This window comes from Uloborus diversus, chromosome 5 (genome assembly GCF_026930045.1).
Source record: "Uloborus diversus isolate 005 chromosome 5, Udiv.v.3.1, whole genome shotgun sequence".
Classification (NCBI taxonomy): domain Eukaryota; kingdom Metazoa; phylum Arthropoda; class Arachnida; order Araneae; family Uloboridae; genus Uloborus; species Uloborus diversus.
In genome coordinates, this window is record NC_072735.1 from 10,671,446 (window position 1) to 10,684,499 (window position 13,054).

Below are 13,054 nucleotides of genomic sequence, written 5' to 3' on the forward strand. Positions count from 1 at the left end.
GGTCAAAGGTTTAAACTTCCAAGAGTCAAAGTTGGTCATTTTCCCGCTGACCCCGCAGTCCTGCTAAAATCACTGCACTAAAAAAATATAAAGTAAAAAACCTTTAAAATTCTTTTGATACCATTCTTGCTGATTCTTACGTAAAATTACCACCCGAATCCAAATGGGACTGCCGTTTTCCTCACACCACTCTCCACTTTTTGGAAAAGGCGCCACCCAATTTTTATTAATTTTCGACCGTTTCAAAGCCATTATTTTTATTTGAAGGGGAAGGGATCTTTATATTAACTGTTAACATTCATCTGAGGAAAAAGGTTTAAAAGCATGGACATTTGTTGAAGCTGGGAGACTCAAGGTGGTATTTCATTCTGAAATGTAAAAGGCATAATCAGAAACAATCTTTTTTCTAAGACTTTGTTTTACAATTTTTTTACTTATTTTTAGGGTTGGCAAAAACCCGTTTAAAAAAATAAAAAAAAAGCCCATGGACCCAGGGTTTTTTGGGGTTTTTTTAAATGAAACCCAAAAAAAAACCCAGCTAAAGCCGGGTTTTAAAAAAGAAATGTGTTTTTTTTTTGTCTTTTTTTAGGGAAAATTTGGGGGTACTTGTAGCATATTGTAGCGTAAGTATATGGACAAAGCGCAAAAATTGTCTTTGGGCTAAAAAAGCTGGAAAACTAGTTAAAATTCATCGTTTTCTGAAGAAAAGTACAAAAGACGACGAAACCCAAGAATGGTGAAGTTTCATATTTTTCAGTTTCCATGATTACCATGAGTTAAGGCAAAAATACTTCTCGAGTGATAAAATCTATTGTACATTTTTAATTACTACATTTTTTTTCCTTTTTTTTTTTGCATTTTACTTTATTGTATTTCATTTTGTTATGCAAAACTACTGTAGAACCTCAAGTAGTTAAAATACTTTTTTACTGAAATCCAACTTAATCAAGACATTTCTTTGAATTTTATGTTGCCTGTTTTTCGATTTCTGTGTACAGAGTAACAAATATTAAACCTTTTCGTAAGATAATGAAAATACTGTACATCCTATTCTGTTTTCTGTCCGACCGTTTTTAAAACCTGTTAATTTCTAAAAATACACCTTGTTTATTCGAGATTTGTGACGGGTTGGTTTGCAGAAAATAATTCACATGAAAGCCTTTTGGCTAGAGTAGTTTCCGCTGTACAATCTACAAATATTGAGAAAATCAGACATGACAGGACTTAGTCAAGATAATTTGAGTTAGTTATTGACCAGTTTAAAAAAAAGTTAAATATATTTATTTAAATCTTTGAAGTATTTTTTAATGCCGTTAAGAGTTAAGAAATACTATTAAAGTCCAAAATTCATTTTTCATGTCCACTGTCAGTGATGAAAACCAAATAAAAAAGAAGTTTAAATTGTGAAAGTGCTTAAATTATTATTTTTTTTTAACTTCTCAGAAAATTAAAAAAAAAAACCAAAAATGGGCTAAATAATGGATTTTTTAAAATGGGATTTTTCAAAAAAACTCATTGGGTTCAGCCCAATTGGGACCAATCCGGCCAACACTGCTTATTTCTCTCTGTAAAACCAGAGTATCGGATTATTTCTATCGGTTATTTATATACTCCTTTAAGTTACATTCACAGATATAATTAAGATCGAAAATGCTATGAAATAAGCTTATTACATTGCAAAAACATGTATTAGTGTTTCTGGGGATGCACCGCCCCCATTGTTTATCACATTTTGATATAGTGATATTGACACAAATTAGTTAACGTTAAAGGACTAAGGACTAAGTTTCCACACTATGCAAGTTCGCAATCACTTTTAAGAAAAGTAAGATGAAGGAAAATATCCACGAATGAAGGCTAAGTAGATATCGATGGGTATCGTCACAGTAAAACTATAAATTGTTTCACTATAAATCGTTTAGAATTTTTCCGGGAATATTTTTTTACCATAGACCTTGGACAGAATTTCCAATCGACAAGATTGTCTTCTTTACTAACAATAAAGCTGAAAGTCCCTCTGTCTGTCAGGATCTCTGTGACGCGCATAGCGCCTAGACTATTCGGCAGATTTTCATGAAATTTGGCACAAAGTTAGTTTGTAGCATAGGGGTGTGCACCTCGAAGCGATTATTCAAAAACTCGATGTGGTTCTTTTTCTATTCCAATTTTAAGAACAAAACTATCATCAGATGGACGAGTAAATTACGAAATTATCATAACGTGGAACCGTAACATGGGCACAAGCCAATTGGCGAAATACGAAATTATCATAACGTGGAACCGTAACATGGGTACACGCCAATTGGCGAGAAAATTTACCATACTTTATTTGTAAATACACAGACGAACCAAAAGACCTTTTAATTTTTCTATTACGGGCAAAGCCGTGCGTGTACCACTAGTTTATGAATAAAAACGACCATGTTTCATTAAGTCGCCGTTATTTCTTAACTAGAGAAGGAGCCATTTATTTCAAGAGCAGGTCCGTCATTTCAAACTTTTTCAGAGGAGAAGGGAGCAATGGGTACAATACATTTTATAGGAGAGAAAAAAAAATGAAGTTGCATGTAAAAATGCATAATTGTGTTATGTTTCCAAAATCGAGAAAGGTGCAATCCTCCTGTAAGAAGGAGGAAGAGTGCGATGCTTGGCGGACCACTTCAAGAACTCCCTGACAAAAAGAGTGCTATTTTTTTTGAGCAATCACGATTGCTTATTGCTTTCATTTGACTGTTTTTGGCGTCCTCTATCATTTTATTTTCCCACCGCCACCCTCCGCACCATCACCGTCGACCTCACGATGCTGCTCCTATAGCGAAAGCCGTCTCCAGGTTGCATCCACGTCCTACACACACGCGCATACATACACAACTACACACGCACACGCACACACACATACACCTAAACATACATACACACACATACACATACACACACGCATACATACAGACACCTACACATACACAACTACCCACACATTCATGCCTGCACACAGACACAAACACATATGCCTACACACATACACATGCCCCCCCCCCACACACACAGTCATACACACAACTACCCACACACTTATGCCAGCATACAGACACAAACACGCATGCCTACACACACATACACATACTCCTACACACAAGCACACATACCCCCCCCCCACACTCATAAACACACATGCCTACATACATACACTCGTGATTGCGAAAAACATAATTTGAATTCAAAATGTCAAAATTCAAATTAAGTTTCTTTTTTTTTTTTTGAAACTAACTTACAGCATTCTCACACATCAGCGGATTTTTAACGCGATCTGAGTATAAAAAGTTAATAAGTTATTTCTTTTAAAAATAAATAGAGGAAAAATATCAATATTTGTAAAAATCATTATGCTTGTCTTTATTATATTTAGTTAAAAATAAATTATGTTAAGATTAAAATTGCCAAAATACTTAGCTTACTAAGAAGACTGTTATATTACACGAGAAATTGAAATTAAAGATTGTACCTATTATATGTTTCAGTTTAGTCAAACGAGTGTAATACGTAATCTTTTGATTTATATTAAATCACAAATTAAAATAAAGGGATGGGTAACTTAGTACTCTTAAAGAGATTTTCAAAAAAAAAAAAAAAAAAATCAACTACTACTTCCGATTTATGGAACTTTTTGCAATAATCGCAACACATTGTAATCAGAGGTATTTCAAACTACTCTAAGTATAAATTCTACGCATTGTAAATGCGAAATACGCCTCAAAAGTTAACTCCAGCGCATTATCAGATTTGTATGTTTTTATAAAGATTCAGATTTTTATGAAATAAGGAACATTGGACAAAAAAAGCAATCAGATTTTTTTCATGTTCCATTCCTATAACTTACATTACCACATATTATTAAAATATTGCATTTATTTTTTTTTAAATTAAAGCTTTCAATTAGTCTGAGTGTTAAAAATCAAAGTATGTAGTTCATATGAGCCAGTGAGAAACAAAGAGATGTTAAAGGACTTCATAAAAGTTTCGAGTAAAACGCGTTTCAAGGTTGATTCTGTTAAATTACTCAGCAGAGTTCAGCAGTACACTGTTAAAACTACAGGTTGCATTCGGCACCTTTCAGGGGTGAAACGCTTGTTCACCAGCGGCACCCATTACGGAGCCGAAATTGCACCTCTAACTAGGGTGAAAAACAGGCACCTTTCAAAAAGTAGGCAGCCGGGGTGAAAAGAATGAACCTACGGAGAGAGAAATGGCACCCTTACTGTAGATCCTCCTCCCCCCTCCCCCGTATTGTGTGCTTTTTTGAATATAATTGTGTTTTTTTTTTTTTTTCAATAGTTTTGTTTTGATTCATGACAGTCTACGTTTTGCACACTTTTCACATTGCATGAATTCAGTACTGGAAATGATTAAAACTTGTAATTACAGCATTTGATCATATTTCAGAGTTTTCAACATAGTTAAGGAGTGCTCATTGCTTTAATTCATCTGATCATTCTCTACATCAGTGTTTCTCAACCTCTTTTGACCCGCGGGTCGGTAAAAGCAAATGAAAAACATTGCGGATCTGTGAAATTTTTATAATTTTCTTAAAAATAAATAATAATAATTATAATAACTCTCGGGGCGGTAAAAAAACTTGTGAAAAAACTCTGCGTACTGATAAGTTTTTTTTTTTTTTACAAAGTAATATTAAAAATGAATAAAACAATAAATATCTACAGACTTTATTTGGTATCAAAGAGTTGTCACAAATATATTTAAAGTTAAAGACGAGTAATTATTTCAATATCATAGTTAAGTTAATGATTATTTGTGAGAAATAACCGCACCGAAAGTAAAATGTAGATGTACTTATGAATTATTTACATGAAGAGCCAAAAATATTCTGGGATATTAAAGTTACGGAAAAACAAAATCCTTTCTCGAACGTTAAAAATTTCAATCAAGAGTAACAATAAAATAAAATGCATATGAAATTTTTCGACAGTTGAAAAACGTAAAGAAATAAGCAATTCCTAACGCTAACGAAACATTAAACGCTAGCAGGAAATGATTCAAACACTTGAACGAAAAAGAAAAAAAAAAAAAGCTAGACGGAGAGAGATTTCCTTTTTATTTTTTTGCACTCGCTGTTGTGTAGTAATCTACGAAGCACAAGAATCATTTTTATTTAGGTTCTCACTTGTGGATTAGTGATAAATTGCGGTTATTATTTTGGTGATTAAATGTTGCTTATCGAGTACTCAAGAAAATAATGATAGATATATTTAGTAGCGTTTTGAATGATGGAAATTTCACGACAGTAACGGTCAACTGAAAATCAACAACTAACGGTACTATGGTATCGTAACGAACTACCGGTAACTGAAAAGCATTAAACGTACTTTTAACTATGTTTGAAAGCCCTAAAACCTACAAAGTGATCAAAAGCTGTACTTACTTGTTATTTTAAAGAATTATCCTAGAAAAGTTGAGATTTAATCCAATAGTGTACTTCATTCAATGTGAAAGACATTGAAGCCACGCTTAGATGCAACCTATCATTCATCCGCCATATTGAAGTGGTTGAATGGTGAATGTATGCCGGAAGCAAGTCATTTTGCGATTGCTTGCTGTTTTGGCACCCCTGTCTACGATTGTCTGCTGTTTTGGCACCCCTGCTCTACTTCCTGGCTAGTATTGCACCCTTGGGCCCCATGCTTTCACCTTAGGGGGAACATATTCACTCGTCTGGAACCTCTGGTTGTAACAGTGTATTCTCATAAAAAAGAATTTTATTTTGTTCTAAATGTAAACAATGGCAAACAAACATATTAAACATATAACGTAACTACACTGTTAAAACTACAGGTTGCATTCGGCACCTTTCAGGGGTGAAACGCTTGTTCACCAGCGGCACCCATTACGGAGCCGAAATTGCACCTCTAACTAGGGTGAAAAACAGGCACCTTTCAAAAAGTAGGCAGCCGGGGTGAAAAGAATGAACCTACGGAGAGAGAAATGGCACCCTTACTGTAGATCCTCCTCCCCCCTCCCCCGTATTGTGTGCTTTTTTGAATATAATTGTGTGTTTTTTTTTTTTTCAATAGTTTTGTTTTGATTCATGACAGTCTACGTTTTGCACACTTTTCACATTGCATGAATTCAGTACTGGAAATGATTAAAACTTGTAATTACAGCATTTGATCATATTTCAGAGTTTTCAACATAGTTAAGGAGTGCTCATTGCTTTAATTCATCTGATCATTCTCTACATCAGTGTTTCTCAACCTCTTTTGACCCGCGGGTCGGTAAAAGCAAATGAAAAACATTGCGGATCTGTGAAATTTTTATAATTTTCTTAAAAATAAATAATAATAATTATAATAACTCTCGGGGCGGTAAAAAAACTTGTGAAAAAACTCTGCGTACTGATAAGTTTTTTTTTTTTTTTTTTTTTTTTTTTTTTTACAAAGTAATATTAAAAATGAATAAAACAATAAATATCTACAGACTTTATTTGGTATCAAAGAGTTGTCACAAATATATTTAAAGTTAAAGACGAGTAATTATTTCAATATCATAGTTAAGTTAATGATTATTTGTGAGAAATAACCGCACCGAAAGTAAAATGTAGATGTACTTATGAATTATTTACATGAAGAGCCAAAAATATTCTGGGATATTAAAGTTACGGAAAAACAAAATCCTTTCTCGAACGTTAAAAATTTCAATCAAGAGTAACAATAAAATAAAATGCATATGAAATTTTTCGACAGTTGAAAAACGTAAAGAAATAAGCAATTCCTAACGCTAACGAAACATTAAACGCTAGCAGGAAATGATTCAAACACTTGAACGAAAAAGAAAAAAAAAAAAAGCTAGACGGAGAGAGATTTCCTTTTTATTTTTTTGCACTCGCTGTTGTGTAGTAATCTACGAAGCACAAGAATCATTTTTATTTAGGTTCTCACTTGTGGATTAGTGATAAATTGCGGTTATTATTTTGGTGATTAAATGTTGCTTATCGAGTACTCAAGAAAATAATGATAGATATATTTAGTAGCGTTTTGAATGATGGAAATTTCACGACAGTAACGGTCAACTGAAAATCAACAACTAACGGTACTATGGTATCGTAACGAACTACCGGTAACTGAAAAGCATTAAACGTACTTTTAACTATGTTTGAAAGCCCTAAAACCTACAAAGTGATCAAAAGCTGTACTTACTTGTTATTTTAAAGAATTATCCTAGAAAAGTTGAGATTTAATCCAATAGTGTACTTCATTCAATGTGAAAGACATTGAAGCCACGCTTAGATGCAACCTATCATTCATCCGCCATATTGAAGTGGTTGAATGGTGAATGTATGCCGGAAGCGCATGCGCTAGCAAGTCATTTTGCGATTGCTTGCTGTTTTGGCACCCCTGTCTACGATTGTCTGCTGTTTTGGCACCCCTGCTCTACTTCCTGGCTAGTATTGCACCCTTGGGCCCCATGCTTTCACCTTAGGGGGAACATATTCACTCGTCTGGAACCTCTGGTTGTAACAGTGTACGAAACACGACACATCAAAAACATGGAATAAACTGTTAAACTGAATCTAGAAGAATGCAGCACGTACAAAACCTTAAGAGTGTTACCAAAATTAAATTCCGATAAAAACATTGTTAAATAAAATTATGTAAATGAAGCTGATTGTTTTAAATTAGATTTAAAGTCTTAAATCCAGTTGATTCTAGGTAGGATATCATTGAAAATTTCTTCTTAATCATGCTATATAGCCAGCAGCCACCAGGGCTACAAGTACCATCTCTTGCCCCAAAGCAGAGGTGCGGGACCCCTGTTATTTGTACTGGTTATCTCCAAAATTTCAATTTTGGTGCTTACATCCCTTTGCTTCTCACTGCCTCATATCGTTTCTTTTAATTCCATCCTCCATTTCATCCGTTAAAAGTTTTTTTTTTTGGGGGGGGGGGCAATCACGATTGCTTATTGTACTCACTTGACCGTCCTTGAGGTTGTGGTTCCTTTTTCAACTTGCACCAGGGGCCTCTGCAGCACCACCGCCCACTGGCGGCGGAGCGGCTCCTCTGGTCCTGAGCACTGTCACCCGGAATCCACTTCTGCTGGTGGGTGGCGTCCATGTCCTACACACGCATGCTCATACACACTCGCCTACGCGCGCGCGCCTTAACACATACACACACACACGCCTACGTGCACACACGTAAGCCTACACACACACACACACACACACACAAAACTATACACACGTACCACCCAGGAGAACTCTCATGCATGGGGGGGAGCCATTTCTAGAAACAATAACTCTAATCAGTAGGGTCTTGTCGCAACTCGTGATTGCGAAAAACATCATTTGAATTCAAAGTTTCGGAATTCAAATTAGAGTTGATTGGGGGAAGTGGGTCACAGGTTTTAATTTTTTTTTTTAATGAGATTAATGATTTTAGTCTTTACTTCTTTTATATGCAGTGAAATTCAATTACAATGAACTTGAAAGGACTGCAATATTTTTCCGTTTTAAGAAATGAAACATTTATCTCGTTGAAAGGCATATTTCGTTGTATTGGTATTTGTTGTATGGAACGGAATTTCACTTTATTTCACTTCTCCAAAACTAATTTCCTTACTCTAAAAATTCCAAGGAGATTTTTCACTCCTTGAAAAAAAAAAAGTTAGCTATAACTCAGGGTGCAGTGCTTGAAGAAATATCCCTCTACCCCCTCCTTTTTGTTTCCTAGTGTTCCCCCAGTTTCGCCGACTCGAACCTTCCTTGCCCACTGTTCTGTTTTCAGCTTCAATCATACCTTTTAATATATTTAAGGGAGGAGGAAATTTCAAATGTCGGCAAAACTGGGGGAAAACTTAATTTTTTTGAAGATAATACACCCAAACCTGTTTTTATGCGGTGGATAGGGACCGCATTAAAAAAAAAATGCAAAAAAAAAAAAAAAAAAATAGTTCGACACTTTACGAGTAACTTTAAAAAGTTGTTTTCGCAACACAGTTAAAAAATATTCTTTTAATGCGGTGGATAGGGATCGCATAAAAAAAGTCTCACATAGAAAATAACCCAAAAACATACAAAATAATATTTAAACGAAATCAAAATAAACCAAGTGATGATATTTTTTCCGAGTAGTCGGACAAAATTTCCCGAATAAGGAAATTTTTGGGAGGTCACAGTGACTTCCCATCGAGGTGCCTATGTCTTCACTTGAAGATGCTACTTCGCACTTGTTTTAAAAATAATTTCGTCAGTTGAATCCCAATCTGGTTGAAATTTTAATGTACCGCACAAAAAATATTCGCACGAAAAAAAAAAAAAAATTATTTAAATTTTGACACCTTGAATTCAATTTATGATTTTTGGAATCACGAGTGTGTGTAGGTATGTTTGTTTATGTGTGGGGGTATGTGTGTTTGTGTGTAGGGGTATGTGTATGTGTGTGTAGGCATGTGTGTTTGTGTCTGTGTACAGGCATGAATGTGTGGGTAATTTAATTGTGTGTATCTGTAGGTGTCTGTATGTATGCGTGTGTATATGTGTTTGTGTGCGTGTATGTGTTTGTGTGTGTTTGTGTTTGTGTGTGTTTGTGTATGTGTGTGTGTTTGTGTGTGTGTTTGTGTGTGTATGTGTACGTGTGTGCATACGTAGTTGTGTATGTATGCGCGTGTGTGTAGGACATGGATGCAACCTGGAGACGGTTTTCGCTATAGGAGCAGCATCGTGAGGAGCCGGTCGACGGTGATGATGCGGAGGATGGCGGAGGGAAAATAAAATGATAGAGGACGCCAAAAACAGTCAAATGAAAGCAATAAGCAATCGTGATTGCTCAAAAAAAAAAAAAAAAAGCGCATAGAAACAGGTTTGGGTGTATTGCTGTTTTTATGCCAGTCGATCTGAATTAAGTTCGATTCTCAGAATTTTCACAACAGATCAGTCCAGAAACAGCTCACCAATTATATAATTGAAAGCATTTTCATTTATGCATTTTAAAGAAAAGCTGGCGTTTATCACTCTTAACAAATTCGCGCCAATCTTCGGTAACATTGTAACACAATGTTAAAATGCTTCCCCGGCTGGCACGTGCTGACACTAGCAGTTAAACACCTCTAGGAAGGAGCGAAGGAAAGAAAATAACATAAAAGAATTTAAAAAACCGAGATAGAACCACCAGCTGTCTCACAATCCCCCTCCCTCACCGTTACTCTTCTCTACTTTCAGCAGAGGAACAAAGCACCCCTATGTACCCTCCCGGTTCTTTACTTTTTTTCCCCTCATCTTGGAAAGATATCGGTAACGTCAGAAATATAGACAGATGGCATGTTCGAGTGCCTGGCACGCGTCAAATCTGCTGCTGCACTCAACTCCCCCCCCCCAGCCACAATTTTTCTGCGCTAAACTCCACTTATTCGCTCCCCCCCCCCCCTCCCTTCATACTTTCTTTTTACCGCTTGTTGCTTCTGCGGCCACTCGTCCTCATTTTTGAAAGCTGGGGGGAGGGGGGGGGGACATGGAACGTACCGTAATTGTTTATTCAGCCGACTCGTATGAAAACTCACCAAAATGTTGATGAATTCATATTTTAATTTAATCGTCCCCACAGATTTCAGTTTGTTTATGTGAGAATTAATCGGTGTGTTTTGTTTTGATATGACCTTAGATTGATTTTTATTTTGAGAAAGAGGCATTCATGAGCCGTGAGGCGAAAAGTTTGATGATTGTTTTTGGGCGATTCTCGAAAAAAGGTTCCGTGCGTAACGCTAAGTTTATTATTTTTTTCAGCTAACCAAAGCCTTCAAAAAATAATGCTGTTGGAGAATAATAATACATACTTTAATATACTATTAAAGCATAACAGTTAATCCCATTTTTAATTAATAATTACTTGAATAAAATAAAAAACTTAGCTTTACGCACGGGACATTTTTTCAAGAATCGTTCTTTCAGTACTGGAAGGGGAAAAAAATAATTTGTTTTAAACTGTTGTTATTAGGACAATAATTTTTTTTCAAGCAAGGATTTCTTAAGCCAAGATATGGAAGAGTGATTTCTACCCTTTTGAAACTTTTTTTTTCTTTTTCTTTTTATCCTTCTATTTTATAGTTGATTACTCCATTTTTCTAAATATTGTAGTTTTGGATAAATTTCAATGTATCTTTTCAAAAATTTTATTCATACATAAAGAATGCAAATAAATCGTAATATTTTAAAAGTTATACCATGAATCATAATAAAAAAATGTAATATTTGAAATTGGAAAAAAAATTTAAAAAAAAATAATTTGAACTTTGACATCTTGAATTCAAATCATGTTTTTCGCAATCACGAGTGTGTGTGTGTATGTAGGCGTGTGTGTTTGTGTGTGGGGGGGGGTTGTTTGTTTGTGTGTGGTGGCATGTGTGTGTGTGGGTAGTTGTGTGTATGTGTGTTTGTGTGGGGGGTATGTGTATGTGTGAGTAGTTCTGTGTATGTGTAGGTGTGTGTATGTGTGTGTTTGTGTGTCTGTATGCGTGTGTGTATGTGTTTGTGCGTGTATGTGTAAGCGTATGTGTGTGTAGGTGTACGTGTATGTGTAAGCGTATGTGTCTGTGTAGGCGTATGTGTAAGTGTAGGCAAGTAAGTGACGCAACCTGGAGACGGTTTTCACTAGAGGAGCAGCATTGTGAGGCGGCCGGTCGAGGGTGTTGCTGCAGAGGGAGGCAGGGGGGGGGGGAGGAATAAAATCATAGGAATTCAAAACAGTCAAATGAAAGCAATAAGCAATCGTGATTGCTCAAAAAAGGGGGGGGGGAACAGTAAACCTACTTCTATCAATGATGAGTTCAGAGCATGATGAAAAGAGAATGTACCTAAATACCAATTTAAATGGTAAGAAACGTTTTGGATTTCATCGGTACAAGAGCTATCAACTGTGTCTGAGCCATAATGGCCGACAGTTTGAACACTTTCGTAAAAAGCCTAGTTTCTACATTTCTTCATAATTTAGACAAAGAACTGGGCATGATTTCATAGCCAAAAATCTTGCAAAATGAGGATTTTTATCACTAGTAAATGCTTTATTTATAAAACGGAACAAATGAATAAATCCCACCTTCTTTTCTGCCAAGGACTAGGCTCTAAATTACAACAAAAGAATTGCTTTTTGTTCTTTTTTTTGGAGGGTCAAAGAATTCATGTCCTATTTTTTTCGTTCAACTTGGGGGGCTCCACTTCCTACTCGCTTCGCTCGTCAGGTCCTGTTTATCGCCTGCGGAAGCTCAATGCTGCCTTCTGCGGGTGACAATACTAATATTGATGATTTTAATGCTATTTTTATTAATTCATATCGTTGGTCTCTAAAGGTTTGGAGTGGTGAGACAGGGTGGAATGGTTTTCTCTAGATATCCTGTTCTGGATATCCAACGGTACTAGTTTTGACTTGGTAGACATTGACAGTCCAAAGAAAAGAGAGTTACAGCCAGACACAAATAGATTTTAATAGTATAGATAGCTTCTAGCTTTTAACGTTTTAAAATTTTGTCCTTGAATCTTGTGTTTTTAAAAGTTTTATGGTTTATGTGTATGCCTATGATTATTTTCTTTTCATTTATCTTTGAACTTTTTAAAATGATTCTTTCTTGGCTTGATATGTAGCAGAGTCTCGAAAATTGGAGATGATTGGGAACCACGCCACGTCAAATTACTGAAACGTGGATTATCCGAAAAGTTTTAGCCATTAAAATTTTAAGCTAATCGGACGACATAAGGACTTGCAGTTTTTACTTCCTTGTAGAATGAAAAGGATATATTGCCGTCGCGGAAAAATTGACCCTCAAATTTCAATTTTAATTAACACTAAAAAAAATTTGTTTACTGCTAGTTTTTTCATGGTGTCGAAACGTCTTTTTGCGTGTAAACTTGAAGCAAACAAAAAATGAATTTTGACTGTCTCCGAATCTATTTGATCAGTTTTGTCATGATGATTGTATATATATATGTGTGTGTACGTATGTATGTAAGTACCTCGTATATATATTTAAAAAAACTGTTAGTTACATACATACA